The sequence below is a fragment of the Leucopleurus acutus genome (assembly GCF_964270905.1).
Source record: "Leucopleurus acutus genome assembly, chromosome: 12".
Taxonomy (NCBI): Eukaryota; Metazoa; Chordata; class Mammalia; order Artiodactyla; family Delphinidae; genus Leucopleurus; species Leucopleurus acutus.
The window spans coordinates 81853025-81870355 of NC_139154.1; the positions used below are offsets into that span (position 1 = coordinate 81853025).

The 17331-nt window shown below is 38.7% G+C and overlaps 1 pseudogene across 1 annotated transcript; it reads right to left on the reverse strand.

The window, feature by feature from the left end:
• Nucleotides 1–3009: 3009 nt before the first annotated feature.
• Nucleotides 3010–9435, reverse strand: LOC309969613 (nucleoplasmin-2-like; annotated as a pseudogene). Its single transcript has 2 exons — nt 9380–9435; nt 3010–3608 (listed from the first exon to the last, which is right to left on the reverse strand). The product of its transcript is annotated as a nucleoplasmin-2-like (transcript).
• Between the last annotated feature and the right edge of the window lie 7896 nt (nt 9436–17331).

Below are 17331 nucleotides of genomic sequence, written 5' to 3' on the forward strand. Positions count from 1 at the left end.
GGGTCAAAGTAAAAATCAATTATAGTGTCATATTTTACTAAATAAAATTTTTCTTTGAAAAAATGTATTCTAAATAAAACACTGACATGGAGATAATATGACTCAGTGTTTTCTAATTCAATGTTGTCATAAAAGGAAATAGGGACTTCCCTGGTGGCACAGTGGTTAAAAATCCACCTACCAATGCAGGGGACACGGGTTCGATCCCTGGTCCGGGAAGATCCCACATGCCACAGAACAACTAAGCCCATGCGCCACAACTACTGAGCCTGTGCTCTAGAGTCCACGAGCCACAACTACTGAAGCCTGCGCGCCTAGAGCCCGTGCTCCTCAACAAGATAAGCCACCACAATGAAGAGTAGCCCCTGCTCGCTGCAACTAGAGAAGGCCTGCGTGCAGCAACGAAGACCCAATGCAGCCAAATAAATAAATAAACAAGTTAAAAAAAAAAGGAAATATATTCTGGTTATATATTAGTGGTTTTATTAAAATTATATTAATATATTTTTATTAAAACACTATTCTAAAATGCTTTTTTAACCTGTAAGCATTTCATAATATACCACACAAAACAATAAAAGATTTAAAAAATTCCTGGAGAGTGGAGTTGTTCTGTAAAAAGCAGTTCTTGAGTTAAAACAGGTGGGGGCAGGGGGAGAGGTTTGACTCAGTGCTTGCATTTTCCAGATGAATAAATAGGTCCAGCTAGAAGTGGCCTGTCAAGGTCACTCAGTTAGTGGCAGGGCCAGGACCTGCATCTCCTGATCCTCAATCCAGAGCCCTTTCCCTGAACCTTTCTGCCTCCTGATAACACATCAGGCAATTTCCCCTTCATGCTAAAAACAAATCCGAAATATTGCACAACGCAAAATTCTATTTCCTTATTTAACACGTGGAATAACTTTCATCTACAGTTCAAGGCTTTCCCTCCTCCTCCTCCCTAGATTAAAGGGATACAGCCATCATAACCAAATTTCTGCACAATATTTAAGTTCTATATGCTATTTTCGTGCAATGAAAAACACTTCCTACCAAAAAATAAAGATTACAAAGAGGAATTATAAGTTTTATTACACAGAGGTTGCTTTTCCTTTTCTTCCTGTGTCTGATACCTATGCCTGTGGTTTTTTCTTATAGTGCTAATCAAATACAGTCCATGCTCAGTTTTCCACCTGGGTGCTTCCTTGACTGGCATTTGTTTATGCATAGTGGGGACGGAAGAAAGAGACAATGCCCCAGGCAGGGAGCAGATAAAAGCAATTGTCACTCAGTGTTTGTAATAAGGAAGGTGGAGTAGCTTCTGATACTAGGAGAGAATTAGAAAGTAAGTTAAGTTTGCACACAGACACCCATACATATGCACGTGTGCGCCCTCAAGGGACACTTATATGCATTATCAGATTCAGTCTCCACAAGGACCTTAGGAGGAAGCTTTTACCCAGTTTTCACATGAGGAAATTGACTTGCCCAAATGACAGACTCAAGATCACACAGCTAGTATGTGACAGCACAAGGATCTGACCTGAGGCTGTCTGACTCCAAAAACCCACAGGAAGGAAAATTTTTCTCCCTTCTATTTCCAGAGATTGATTTTCTACCCCTCCCCAACAAAAATAAAACGGAGTAGAAATGGTCAGATCTGTATCAGGAACAAGTAATCCCATAAGGACTGAAGTCCTCTAGGAGTAGTACCTTCTTAAAAAGTCTCCAAGAGATAGGTGACAGCATTCTTTAAGGAACTGATTCAAGAGCCAGAAAAGATACTGAGAAAAAGGAAGAGAAAGAATGGGCACGAATAGGGAGTGTCATTAAATGAGCAAAAATGACTTACTGTATTAATGATAGCTAACGAATAAATTGTGACCAAATGCTGATGACCTCACTGCTGAGTCCCACAAAGCCTTTAGATGGTCGCCCGGACCCACCTTTCGCTGTTGTTTTCAGTGGCATGTGGGAGAAAGGTGAAAGAGCCAGGTCCCTGCAAGAGAAGTATTAGCAGCATTTTAAAAGATAAGAATAATAAAAAAAATATTAAAAAAAAAAGACTAGAATGAGACTGTTTACAAAGTGGTGGTTCTTTGTGTTACTAACTCAAGTAATGCAGTTTTTTTTTAATTGAGGTGAAATTCATATAACATAAATTAACCATTAACATTTTAAAAGGTGTACTATTCAGTTGCATTTAGCACATTTCACTGTATTGAGCAATCATCACTTCTAACTAGATCCAAGACATTTTCATCAGCCAAAAGGAAACCCTGTACCCACAGTAATGCAGTTTTGCAGAAATACTGTTAGAAAACTGGCAAAAGAGAAGAAAGTAAGACAAAAGTTCCAGTGGTATGGCAAAAAGTGAGAAGTAGCTACCTGATGAACTTAAGATAAACAACAAAAAAAACTTATTTAACAAATATTTTGCTGAAACATTATAATGTATAATGTACTGTGGGAAGGGTAAGCTGTGACAAAGCGAGAGAGAAGCATGGACATATATACACTGCCAAACGTAAGGTAGATAGCTAGTGGGAAGCAGCTGCATAGCACAGGGAGATCAGCTCGGTGCTTTGTGATGGCCTGGAGGGGTGGGATAGGGAGGGTGGGAGGGAGGGAGATGAAAGAGGGAGATATGGGAACATATGTATATATATAACTGATTCATTTTGTTGTAAAGCAGAAACTAACACACCATTGTAAAGCAATTATACTCCAATAAAGATGTTAAAAAAAAACATTATAATGTACTGTGCTAAATGTTGGATACTTAAAAAAAAATTCCCTAGCAAAGCAAACTTTACTGTAGCGCTGAGGTCAGGGCTCTTCTCTCCAGGTGCTGCTGAAACTAGACAGCTGGGGGTGACGGCTCTTGTATTGCACCTTCCACAACACCTCCATCACCTTCAGACTCAAATGGAGGGGGACTGGGGGGCACCCTAAGTTTGCAGCACACTCCAAGGAAGGCCCACCTGCAGACCCTCTCTCAGTCACTGCAGCTAAGCCATTCCTGTTTCCTCATTCCTTGGATCCCAGCTTTTCAGGTTTGGCCCTTCTCACAGGGCTCTTGTCTTTAAGACTGGTTCTCACTGCTTCTCTTCTTTTTCCACCTTTTCTTCCTCAGTAATGTTCATCTGTTTCTGGGGTACTAGCCTCTTGACTTGTTTGACAGGGGTCTCCTCCTCTAGGGATACATCTACATCATCATTATGTTCCTCCTCTTCCTCCTTTTCCTACTCCTCCACTTACTCCTCCTCTCAGGGCTCCTGTCTGAAGGACAGTCTGAAGCATCATAACATTCCTGGCCTGAGAAACACAGGTCCAGAGCCAGCCTGGAGCTGAAAAGTGACTGGAGGAGAAAGCTCCAATCCCATCATGGTGACATGGGTAGGATGGTGGTGACGTGATGGGTTTTGTCTTCTTGTCCTCCTGGCTTGCTGGGGGCAGAATCTCCACAAGGTTCATCTTCTCTTTGGCTTTTTTTCCCCAAGCAAATCATACTAGACAACAGCTTACAGTCCTGCTTCCCCTGCTTCTGGGGTACAAAGGTTCAAGTCTGCTTCTACTGGTTTAGCTCACAGCTCCAGAGCATGACTGTTATTGCCTTTTCAGCTGTGCTGCAGCATTAGGATGTGGAAGGTAGCAAAAATACAACCTAGCTTTTGTCTTCAAAAGAGTTTGCAGTCCATTGAAGGATTCAGATGTATAATCAAATGGTACAAGGTAAGCAAAAGAAAAGGGACTAGAGAGAGAAGGGTTAAGACACCAAAGGAAGGTCAGAAGAAGACTACTTGTTTTGTTTAGATAAAGAAAAGTTTTGGGCATGGACTAATGATGATTTTCTCTTTGAGACTACGAAGAGCTGGAAAGTGCCAGTTAAACTGCTAAAATAGGTAAGGATGTTACACTGGCACATGAACCCAATCCCCACTCTCCAGGAAAGAAGGGAGCTAGTTAAAGCTTCATGTGACCATAGGTCTTTCTGGTGTTATGGTGTGTAGACCCTCTCACAAGAAAGTGCCAGCCAAGTCCAAGAAACTTCAGGGGAAGATATGAAAAGGAGGTGGTGTTATGCAGTTATAGCTAAATGGCATCATTTGGCCAAAAAAAAAAAAAAAAGGAATGTGAGCATTTAAAACATATAAAGAATAAGCAATATAAACAGGTATGGGGCTTCCCTGGTGGTGCAGTGGTTGAGAGTCCGCCTGCCGATGCAGGGGACACGAGTTCGTGACCCAGTCCGGGAAGATCCCACATGCCGCGGAGCAGCTGGGCCCGTGAGCCATGGCCGCTGAGCCTAAGCGTCCGGAGCCTGTGCTCCGCAGCGGGAGAGGCCACAACAGTGAGAGGCCTGCGTACCGCAAAAAAAAAAAAAAAAACAGGTATGGATGCCAATAATAATAAAACAATGGGACATAAAGAGGAATATGATAGCACTAAATCTGTAAAGTATAGAATGGGCATCGGGACTTCCCTGGCGGTCCAGTGGTTAAGACTCTGTGCTTCCAATGAAGGGAGTGCAGGTTCGATCCCTGCTTAGGGAACTAAGATCCCATACACTGTGTGGTGTGGCTGAAAAAAAAAGAATGGGCATTCACTCTGAAAGGGAAGAAAATGTAACAATTAGAGATCAAGCTTCAAATTCTACCCTGCCCAAGATGAAACAGCAAATCCTGCTAAAGAAAGATTTGTAAATATAGAAGACAGATGTCTTTCCAGAAGTATGATGAAGGATTATCAATGGAATGTAAAGACTGAGGACCTAAAAAGTGTGATAGGAAATTATCAAAGAACTCTTAAAGGAGATGTATATTTATAAAAGAATAAACAATAAACCTGAGTATTAAAACAATCTTTGAAGCTATAGAAAATAAAAGAACAAATTAATAAATATGGTTTATATTAAATATAATATAAAACAAAAATATCTTACTAAATGTTTTAGCAAACAATGATTCTCCAATAAAAATGTTCAAGTTAAGGGGCAGCAACTACCACTGCATGGGTTACAACTAAAAATCTTTGGAGTCAGTCAAGATTAAGGGGAAGGGGGCTTCCCTGGTGGCGCAGTGGTTGAGAATCTGCCTGTCAATGCAGCGTACGTGGGTTCGAGCCCTGTTCTGGCAGGACCCCACATGCCGCGGAGCAACTGGGCCCGTGAGCCACAATTACTGAGCCTGCGCGTCTGGAGCTTGTGCTCCACAACAAGAGTGGCCGCGATAGTGAGAGGCCCGCGCACCGTGATGAAGAGTGGCCCCCACTTGCCACAACTGGAGAAAGCCCTCGCACAGAAATGAAGACCCAACACAGCCAAAAATAAATTAAAAAAAAAAAATGGCATTGCCTTAAAAAAAAGATTAAGGGGAAGGAAGAGTTGAATTACAGATCCAAAGAAAAAACTTATGGGTCTTTCTCAGAGGAAGGAGAAAGATGAAGAACAAATCAGCATCTTAAAAATAAAGAGTGGGAAATCAGAAACAGGAAGAACTACAGATGTAAAAAGTCAGGAAAACTGTTGCTATATGGATAAAATATATTAGAAAGAGAAGAGTGAAGCAAATAAAGGACCAGCAGACAAATCCACTGCATTTATAAGAAATGGAATTTTTCCATTTTCATGATGGATGAACAATTATAAATAGGTGTAAAATATATGTTTGGAAATAAAACATGAGAATCAAATGAGTTAATAAGGATGGAAGTGCTTGAAAAATTATAAGCCAATATACAAATAAAAGCTTTTATTTCAAGTATGTGATGTGAGGCTCTTAAGATTAATTTTATTATTTTAAGATTTATTATTTACTTAATTTTTTTTTTGGCTGCATCGGGTCTTAGTCGTGGCATGCGGGATCTTCACTGAGGCAGTGGGATCTTTATGGGTATCTCTCTAGTTGTGGCGTGCGGGGTTTTTTCTTCTCTCTCTCTAGTTGTGGCACGCAGGCTCCAGGGCGCATGGGCTCTGTAGTTTGTGGCACGTGGGCTCTCTAGCTGAGGAGCGCTAGCTCAGTAGTTGTGGCGCACAGGCTTAGTTGCCCCATGGCATGTGGGATCTTAGTTCCCTGACCAGGGATCGAACACACATCCCCTGCGTTGTAAGGTGGATTTTTTACTACTTGACCACCAGGGAAGTCCCAAGATTAATTTTAAGATAAAGAATTTGTCCAAAACTTGGCAAATATCACAAAAGGTATAGAAATGAATAAAGTCTTTTTTATATATACAAATATACATTTATATATTGTATATACTATATAAATATTATGTAATTAATATATAGCATTATATATATATAAATATATAACCACTTTAATATATATGTGTGTATATATATCTATATCTATCATGAGCCCTATGGTCAGTCATCTGTCTGTTTTCCATTGAATGGCTGTTCTTTGCCCCACCCCCGCAAAGAAAGATAAAAAGGCCACAACTTTTTTCAGTGCCCCCCATGTAGCAATGCCTCAAGTGAATTCTTCACCTCACCAGATTAAAATTTGTATGACGCATCTGCAGAGTTAGTGTTGATCTTTTTCATAGAGTTGCATCAGTTTTAACAAACATTTGAACATCACAGTACACAAACTCATGTGAACCTAAATCACTTTTGAAAGCTGACTACAGCACAATGCTTGAAGGAAGGGAACTAGATATTAATTACATGCTAAATCAGCGGTTTAAGTTATTGTACCTTTCTCATTTTTCTTTTTTTCCTGACTGAAACCAGAAATAGGCTGAAAAATTATAGGATAGATAGATAGCCAGATAGATAATAGATAAATGGAGAAATTTCCCATGGTAACTCTGATTTTTTTTAAATTAATTAATTAAATTTTGGCTGCTTTGGGTCTTTGTTGCTGCGAGCAGCTTTCTCTAGTTGCGGCGAGTGAGAGCTACTCTTCGTTGCAGTGCGCGGGCTTCTCATTGCAGTGGCTTCTCCTGTTGCGGAGCACGGGCTCTAGGCCCTCGGGCTTCAGTAGTTGTGGCTCGAGGGCTCTAGAGCACAGGCTCAGTAGTTGTGGCACACGGGCTTAGTTGCTCTGCGGCATGTGGGATCTTCCCAGACCAGGGCTTAAACCTGTGTCCCCTGCATTGTCAGGCAGATTCTTAACCACTGCGCCACCAGGGAAGCCCTGCTCTGATATTTTTTATTCATCGAACAAACATTTGTGGAGGAACTGCTACATGCCAGGTACTTCGAGGGCTACAAATATGGAACAGACATTGCTTCTGACTTCATAAAGTTGATTATCTAGTGAGGAAGATTGATATGAACATAAATATCTGTAATATATTTATAGAGTAGAGTAGAAATATAGAGTAGAAAGTGATAACTGCTATGAGAGAAATGCAGGTAAGTTGCCATGGGAGCTCAGAAAAAAGAGGTTGCCTACATTTAGGAGAGATCAAGAAAAGCTGGTAGCAGAACCTTGGCCTTAAATTTTAAGAATAGGTAGAATCTGAACAAGTGAAAACAGGAAGCAAGAATCAATGGGACAAAGGCAGAGAGCCAGAAAAATTCTGGGCATGGAAAGAAAGAGCAGGGAACTTGAAAGGCTAAGGTAAAAGGAGTAATGGGCCACAATGGTGGGACGCTGCACTGTGTCAGATGGTACAGGACTCTGTGTGCCATGAGGAGTTTGTATTTTACAATGCAGTAAACAGAAAGGTATTAAGGTTTTGAGCAGGAAAGTAATGCGAGAAGAGCTGAGTTTGAGATTAAGCTGATAACCCAAGTATAAAATCATGTGTAAAAAGGGTTAGGGAGAAGAGGCCAGGTGAGAGTTGGAAGGAGAGGACATGGAGGAAATAAACATTATAAAAACAGAATCAAATAAATGTTTCATATTCCTGTTACTAATTTGCATTCCAGGAAACTAAATTCTATTAAGTTAATATAGAAATAAGCCTTTGATTGATTGCTAACAACACCAGTCACTTGTGCCCAAATGTACACAGAAAATTACCCCAGCTCTCTCTCTAAAAAAAAAAATATGTAATAGCAATAGCTTCTGAAAATCCTCTCAAGGTGAATTCTTCTCCTTCAAATACTGAATCCGTCATTAGGATTCTTCAGGGAGAGCTCTCATAATCCAGAGGTTAAGGAATGTGGAACCCTAGTCACAGAACTTTGGACTAATCACAGAACTCTGGGTCAATTTGTCCCACCTCCAACTTTATCAAGAGTGAAACTGAGCACCAAAGCGGGAACTGACCTGTCCAGGGAAACTTGGCTGGTTAGAACTCAAATCTCCTGATCCCTGCCCCCACCCCCTAACTCACATTCCATTGTGGATACTCTGGGTTGGCTAGAAGTGAAGTATCAAAATAAAAAAACTGCATTTGCTTGGGCTTAAAAAAATGGGTTTCAAACAAATAGCAATCAAGAAAAAAAATATGGCTCTACCAGAAAATTGGAAATCTGCAAGATATATATATATATGTGTATATATATATATATATATATATACATATATATATATTTTACATAAATCAATAGCAAGGTATTGCTACCTAGTTGGAATATTGACATACCACACACCTTGCTCATTAGGTGTCATAAAACACTGAGTTAAATGTAGTGTAGCAACTGCTTGACTCTTTCTGGAAAATTCTGGTTACTTTGAGGAATTCCGTAGGTCTTACAGAGATTTGTGGTCTCCAAACTCCAAACATTTTTTTTGTGTAGAATAACAAATATGTTTTTAATAGAATTCAATTTGGGATTTCAGGAAGTTACTGAAAATCTGCAGCCTATAGGCATTGCAGAAATGAAGGAAAAGGTCATCAATCTCTCAAAATTCTGGCAGGAAAGGAGTGGCTGTTTCCAAAGTTCTTTTTCCTTTGCAGTAAGCTGCTTGTTGGTGCCAAAAAACAGCTCATCAGCAATATTGTTTCATTTTTTAGGGATGTTTTGAGAGAGAGAAAAAAAATTAGTAATGTGTGCTGTGATTTTTCAAACCTCATGTCCCAAAGCCTACAATAATCTCACCGCGTTTTATTTTAAAAAAGGAAACCAAATGTTTGAGATTTGATCTTTAAGTCTACCTTGTTCACTGCAAGCACATACTTTAACCTTATCACAAAAAGCAACATGTAGTTTCTTTAAATGCTGCCAAGTCAAAAAAGAAAAAAAAAAGTCATAGATTCCATTGAGGACTCAGTGTTTTTCCATGTGTAACTTATGTTACACATAGTAAGAACCATAGCTACAAAATAGCATTTCTTTACCTCTGCTAGAGGGTTCATCCTCTACTGCCCCTAAATCAGGGTACCCAGGGATGTCGCATGTGCGCTCCAAGAATAGGCTGCCAAATGGTATTCAGAGTTCTCCTTGCCTGTTAAAAACAGCTGCTGCCAACTTCCAAGCTATGTCATCGCTGCTCACCAAAGGCACTGCCACTGTATGCTAGGAGGTCTGCAAGGCTGATGTCCATCGGACATCATTGGACAAGGCATCGGAAGTGTTGACAGTCCTGGCACCAACAGTCATACCACTGATAAGCTGCACTCCCTGTGTCCTAAGATTAGCAAAACAAAACAAAACAAACAGCTCCATTAGCTCTTACTAGATCTCATATTACATCTGTGCTGGGGTCACAGGACTCAGGGACAGACTGTTCAATAGCTATTTGTTGAAAGAATGAATGAGTCCACCAGGCTGGGCTGCAAACAATCTGAGTGGCAGACACCATGATGTACTCAGATATATTCAACTCCATCTGCTGCCCTTAATGCAACCTCTGTAATTTGGTTCTTTCTTCTACTGGGTTAGTTCTTCTTTGGAAGCAACTTGAGTTGTCTTATAAATAGAATTCCAGAGGGCCCACCTCCACCAGACCCCAGGAATGCCCAGATATGCCTGAATACTAGGGAGGAGAAAACTTAGGTTCAAGCATTACCACATACTATCTCTCTTTATCTTATAAAAGGGAATTACAGAATTGACATACAAAATTCAAGTTTATGTTTTTTATATGATTCTCATCAGAAGTTATGAACTGGTAGCCTGTGGCCAAATCTGGCCAGATGATTTTTTTTTAAACCCACATGATTTTTTAAAATATTTGAATCAGAATACATCTAAATCAATAGTTCTCATACAAGAACATGTGTCAGAATCAAGCTTATTAAAACTCAGATTGCTGGGCTCCACCCCCAGTCTCTGATTCAGTTGATCTTGGTTGGGGTCTGATAATTTGAATTTCTACCTAGTTCCTGATGCGTTTCTGGTCTGGGGACAGACTCTGAGAACCACTTTTTGCGGGTTCTATGGTTTTCCCAAACCCCATCACCAGACCCCATTGTATTTCATCTGGCCTATTTTACTTATTCTAGTTACCTGTCTGGCTTTTGAATTTGAAAGCTGAGTCTCAGTATTTCAGGTGAAAATCCTTCTTCAGCCTGATTCAGGGAGATGACTGTATTACTCACTTTGTTTCACTTATAATACTTGGTTTAGCTATAATATTACAACAAAGTGTTCAGTAAATGGTGTTTCTAATACTCAGGTCCTTATTTTTCATTATGGCTACTATTGACAATTGATTATTCATGAGATTACCACCACCTTTTCCCCCATGCACATAGATTTGCCTGATATCAGCTAAATCTAGAAGTGGGAAATGAAAAAGGCTGGGCTGTTTGTGACAAATGAGAAAGCAATTCAATTTTTGTCTATTTATGTTCAATCCTATCACTTTTAAAAATAAATGGTGATTTTTCAAGCATATGTATATTTGAATTTTTTAATCTGTACCTTGATCAAAGACCAAATATTGCCTGAACAACAAATACTGATTATATTCATAGCTATAGACATAGTAATAAGTGAGGGCAATTTAAATCTGTCATAAAGAATAAATATTTTTACATTTTTGTTTTTTAACTTTCTATTAAAATACAACAGATAAACAGAATAGTACATATATCTTAAGTGTACAGGTCATTGAATTTTCACAAATTGAATATACGTATCTAACCAGCACCCAGAGCAAGAAATAGAACATCACCAGCTCCCAGAAATCTCCCTCACCCCTTTCACAATTTTAAACCCAAGGATAACCACCATCCTGACTTCTAACGTCATAGATTTGTCTTGCCTGTTTTCGCAATTTATACAAATGGAATCACAGTATGTACTACATTGTGTCTGGCTTCTTTTGATCAACATTATGAGATTCACTCACAATGGTGTATAGAGTTTGTTCATTCTCTGCTGTACAGTATTCCACTGTGTGACCATACTACTCTTTATTCATTCTACTGTTGATGAGCATTTGGGTCATTTACACTTTGAGGTCATTAGAAAAAGTGCTTCTGCAAATATGCTCATATGTCATTTGCTGCATTTCTGTTGAGTGCATACCTAGGAGTAGAATGGCTGGCTGGGTCATAGGGCATGTGTACAGTCAGCTTTAGGAGATACTGCCAGTTTTCCAAAGTGGTCTTACCAATTCATACACCCACTAAGAGCATATGAAAGTTCCAATTTCTCTACATTCTCACCAACACTTTGGATTTCACTTACACTTTAAAGACAGATAGGCTTGCCTGGATTTAAGTCATTGGTGTCTTCATTTGATTTTCATACGTTTTAAGTTTACTGTAAAACTTCTATCACTTTCAAGAATTAGAGGCATGAATCTGTCTTTAATAAATGATTGGGTTTCACAACAAATTTGTAAATAGATACCTTAAATTAGTGAATTTGCTACCTAAGTGAATTTTCCTCCTGCCATGTATTATCTACTGTTTGTTTTTAAGCCACAAAGAATATTCTATATGGGAAGATATGATCGTTCTCTGTGTTTACAGCTCTAATCTAAAGGTGTAACCATGAGTACTTTGCATTTGGTGACTGGCTGCTGTTGTTTGTAGAAACTCTTCCTGCAAGTGATGCTCTTTTAGAACCACAATTTCAATAATGCAGTAAGAAGTTCAGGTTCAAGACCTCACTCTAGGAAGTCAGAGATTTCTGGATGCCTGCCCACAGGGAATAACATTGACAGTTTCTGGCCAAAGGTTGACTCTAATGATCAGTAACAAAATTTCTAATGTTATGCAACTCCTCTCACTCTGCTGTAAGTGGCTCCTTCAAAAACACTGAGATAAAGCACAAATAAAGACATCATTTGTGTTGCTGTCAAGGACTAGCTGGGGAACCAGTCTTAGGCCCCTGGGACCTTCTTTTTTTTTCTAGGCTGGTTTTCTCCCAAGAATCTCTGGTAATCAAGTGTTATAATACAGTAAATGTTTTATTTAATTGTTTAATTGAGCAGGAAATGGCCTTAGCAGAACTAAGGTATTTCGTATTTCACACGCTTAATATTTATTTCTTTCCTTTTCTTGTCTAATTTGATTTCTGACTTTGATACATTGCATCTTAAATTTTGTTGTTTCACCTGGGTAAGTACAATATTTACACTTTTCTTCTCTTAATATTTAACAGCTTAACAATGTAAACTCTCATTCCATATTTGTCACTTTTAACCGAAAGCTGGATAAGCAGAAAATCATTGTTTTCGATGATTTTCTTTTTTTTAAGTATAATGATTTTGATTTTTTTTAAAAAGATACATGCTCATTTTAAAAATTCAAGCAATTAAGAAAAGTATAACAAGTAAAGCAAAAAAATTACTCCCTCTTACCACTCAGAAATTAACCATTGCTAACCTTCAGTGAATGTTATTCTAGACATCTCTCTATGCCTATATACGTATAAAAGAAGATAAAGATGTTATTAAAATTAGATCACACAACAGTTATTGGTTAATAAAAAATATTAGAGTTAAATTTAACAAAAGAAAAGCAAACTGAATGATATGAAATAGCTGAACTTCACATAAATTTTTCATCACATTTCAGGCATATCTTAGAGATTGGGCTTGCCTCGGTCCTGATCTCTAACACTTGGCTAAACCTAGAGGAATTTCTTGACTGCATATCCAGTGATATTAGCCTCCTCAATCTCTAATAGTTCGTCTTATTGTAATGTGTGTTTTTGTCAGTAGCCTGTTATTCTTTCTGTTAAAAGATAAAATGTAAAGAAAGAAATGAAGAAGGGGAAGAAGAAAAGGAAGGAAGGAAGGAAGGAGGAGAGGAATGAAAGTTTATATTTCAATGTCTATATTCCAGTTCATCCTTGTAGTGGTCTTCTTAATTAAAGTGCCATGTAAATTGTAGATGATGCTTTCTGAGCATTATAGGGAGAACCAGTGTTTTGTTAAATAGGTCTGGGCTTCATTATGGAACAGGTCCAAAGGACCATTATGGTATGGTCACATCAGAGTTTATGGTACCCTGCCTGATCTATATCCTCTCACTGTGGAAGGAGGCTGCACTAAAAGTCTAGTTTTGTTCAATCTATTTTATGCCGCCTGTTATTGCTATGAGGCTTCTATTTTAACCTACAAAATTCTAATGAGATTAGCTTTAGTTCATCAGCACAAAACCCCAGAGCAGTGGTAACTAACAACAACAAAAAAAAGTACAAGAAGACATAAAAATGTTGATGGATTGTGTATCGTATGCTCTCCACAATGACACAACCATGAACTTGTAGAATGTCTGGGTAATGTACCAAGCAGCACCAGAGAAACTCTATACTCAGTCCCTGCATTAAGGACACAGAGCACAATGCTATCAATTGCATCACATAAACTAGACTGTAAAGAATCTAAGAAGGCTATAATTGAAAATGAACTGAGGGACTTCCCTGGTGGCACAATGGTTAAGTATCTGCCTGTCAATGCAGGGGACACGGGTTCCAGCTGGTCCGGGAAGATCCCACATGCCGCAGAGCAACTAAGCCCGCGCGCCACAACTACTGAGCCTGTGCTCTAGAGCCCACGAGCCACAACTACTGAGCCTGTGTGCCACAACTACTGAAGCTTGCGTGCCTAGAGACCATGCTCTGCAACAAGAGAAGCCACTGCACGAGAAGCGCACGCACCACAGTGAAGAGTAGCCCCCACTCGCCGCAACTAGAGAAAGCCTGCACACAGCAACGAAGACCCAACACAGCCAAAAACAAATACATAAATTTATAAAAAAGAAAATGAACTGAAAATTTATTAAGACCAGCATGACCCAGACAAATGGGAAGAAAGGAACTAACATTTCTTGAGCTTCTATTTTAAGTCAGATAGGTTATTTATATCCTTTTCATCCTCAAACAACGCTGTGGAATTGGTATTGCTTGTATTTTCATGTTACAGATGAGTAAACAGGGCTTGGAGGGGTTGATGTTGTGATGAGCGAGAATTTGAATCTAGATCTGTCCAATGTTAGGACTTTTTTCCTGAGCTGCTCTCCCTTCCTGCAAGTTGTTATCCAAAGAAATTTCAAACCATACATCAAATAAAGCTTGGTGCAAGGATGGTATATGCAGCCTCTATATGGCTCTGCTACTTGATCATTCCTCAGAACATCAGACCCACTGCTCCAGTAAGGTCGTCAGTGTTCTCTCAGAGTCACACCTAACATTAAATGGATTTGGCTACTGACTGTGCCTGCCACCTGATGCTGCCAAGGGAAATGGAAGAACAGCTGCTGGAAAGACTTACTAATTCCTTTGTATAGTTTGTGACATTATCTAAACTTTAGATTCTAAAGGGCTTTGTAGATACTGCAATTTAAGAAAAAATATATCAAGATATATCTGGAAACAAAAGAATAAGTTTTTTTTGAAAATTATTTTGTTAGTAGTATGTAGACTTCTCAGATAATGTATATTAAATTTAATCCTAACAGTTCATGGTATTAAGAGATGGAATTCTATTTAAAAGGTCATGTGCACATTTGAGCAACTTGATATTAAGTGATCTTATTAGGGAGATTACATCATAGACCTTGTGATATTAAAAGCATTTTTTTTAAAGTCATGAGCTGCTTAAAGGTAAAAACTGATTGTCTCTGGGATATATTTATACGTCTTACAATTTTAATACCATGGAAAATTAAGTTTAAAAATGCATTCACTGTTTTATCACTCTTTGTGATTTAAAAATCTCTCTAAAAATACTTGGGTAGAAAGCACATGACTCCTAAGGAACAGAGGGTATTCTTGATTAAAGTGTAATAAGCCACTTGACGGCAGGGACAACTTCTGTACATAGTGCTCTGAAGAAAAAAAAAAATCATTGATTTCTCTAACCTACAGTCACAAGTCACAATATGTTCCAGATGTATGAATGGTGCAGGTACAGAGGGATGGCAGAGAGAGGGAGCTATTTCTCATTTTATTTTATAACTGGAGAAACTGAGAGAAGTGTTGAAGTCATAAAGCTCTTGGATTTATAACACTTTTATCTGCAGTCACTTTCTCTCTAAGCAGAACACCTATACTTTATTGATTCAGATCAAGGAGGCGGTGCCTTCTTCCTCATTTCTAATCTGCTCTAATTTGAAAGCTGCAATAGCCATGAAACCCTCTCCTCTGGCTCCCTGGCCTTCTTTTATGCCTGTGGTTGGGAATGGCACTTCATCTGTTTTTTGGCTTTAATTTACTAAACTACTTAATTTACTAAAATTACTTATTGAGATAAGACTCACAACAGAAGCACCTTTATGTGGCTGTCATAAAGTACCAGTCTATGAATGACTGATTATGTTCTTCCACTGATACACTTTTCAGACATCTCTCAGTGTTGAAATGAAACAAATTAGCCAGACCAAGGCACACAGGATTCAGACTCACCTTGGAAAGCTGTGAGTCTCTCATACACTGAAGTAAATTATTAAGTTGCAATTGCTTTAGAAAAAAATAAGTAAAAGAACCAAAGGAAAAGAAAACAGTTTACACCCTAAAGAGAAATTAACTTACAATAACATTTTTCTAAGTATGGTTCTTCCAGTTTTTTCCCTTTGAGAAATCTTCTGTATGATTCTCCCCTTTTGGGGCCACCGCCTGCACAACCCAGAGAAAACCCTCTGATTATAGAAACTTTCCATGTGGTGAAATTTTAGGTCCCCCTTTCCCCTACCACCCCCACCTCCTGCACAAATAGCTTCACCATCTGTCTATAACACTGCCTGAAATTCCATCATTACATGTATTCCTCGGATTACATTACCCACTTATTGTTAAAATCATAATCACTTCAACTTTCCCATCAACCTAACACAACTATTTATATTGTTTTAACTATCTCTGATACTTTCAGTGCTTCTGCGATATTTTAAATCATATACAGTATGTAAATGTATGTTTAGTTCTTTGTTCATTTGATGTTGCTTAAAATATCCATATACTTGGAATCTAAAAAAAATAAATAAAATGGTGCTGATGAACCTAGTGGCAGGGCAGGAATAAAGATGTAGACATAGAGAATGGACATGAGGACACAGTGGGGGAGGGGGAAGCTGGGACGAAGTGAGAGAGTGGCACTGACATATACACACTACCAAATGTAAAATAGATAGCTAGTGGGAAGCAGCAGCATAGCACAGGGAGATCAGCTCGGTGCTTTGTGACCACCTAGAGGGGTTGGGATAGGGAGGGTGGGAGGACACAGACCTACTGGAGAATGGACTTGAGGATATGGGGAGGGGGAAGGGTGAGCTGTGACAAAGCGAGAGAGAGTCATGGACATATATACACTACCAAACGGAAGGTAGATAGCTAGTGGGAAGCAGCCGCATAGCACAGGGAGATCAGCTCGGTGCTTTGTGATCGCCTGGAGGGGTGGGAGGGAGGGAGACGCAAGAGGGAAGAGATATGGGAACATATGTATATGTATAACTGATTCACTTTGTTATAAAGCAGAAACTAACACACCATTGTAAGGCAATTATACCCCAATAAAGATGTTAAAAAAAAAAAAGAGGGAGGGGATATGGGGACATGTGTATGCATATGGCTGATTCCCTTTGTTGTACAACAGAAACTAACACAGCATTGTGAAGCAATTATACTCCAATAAAGATGTATTAGAAAAATAAAATAAAATATCCATATACCAATACAAGGCATATACTTATCACATTATTCTTATTGTCAGTGCGTTCTACTTTGATAATGTACAATGAATAAGTAATTTGAATTGCTTTAAGTTTTGTTTTCATAAATATTTCTACCTTAAACATTACTGTACACATTGGCTTGATTCTGACTTTTTGAGATTATTTTCTTAAATAACCTTAAATTTCCCAAAGTAGAAATCCAGAGTCAAAGAATGGCAATATTTTAGTATCTCATTTCATTTTTCTAACATGGTTAAACCTAATCCACTGAAAGACTGTATCAATTTATAATGCTCTTGGCAACATATGAGTACCAGTCTCTCTACACTGTTGGTTGATCACTAATATTTTTTAATTAAAAATATACACATAGTG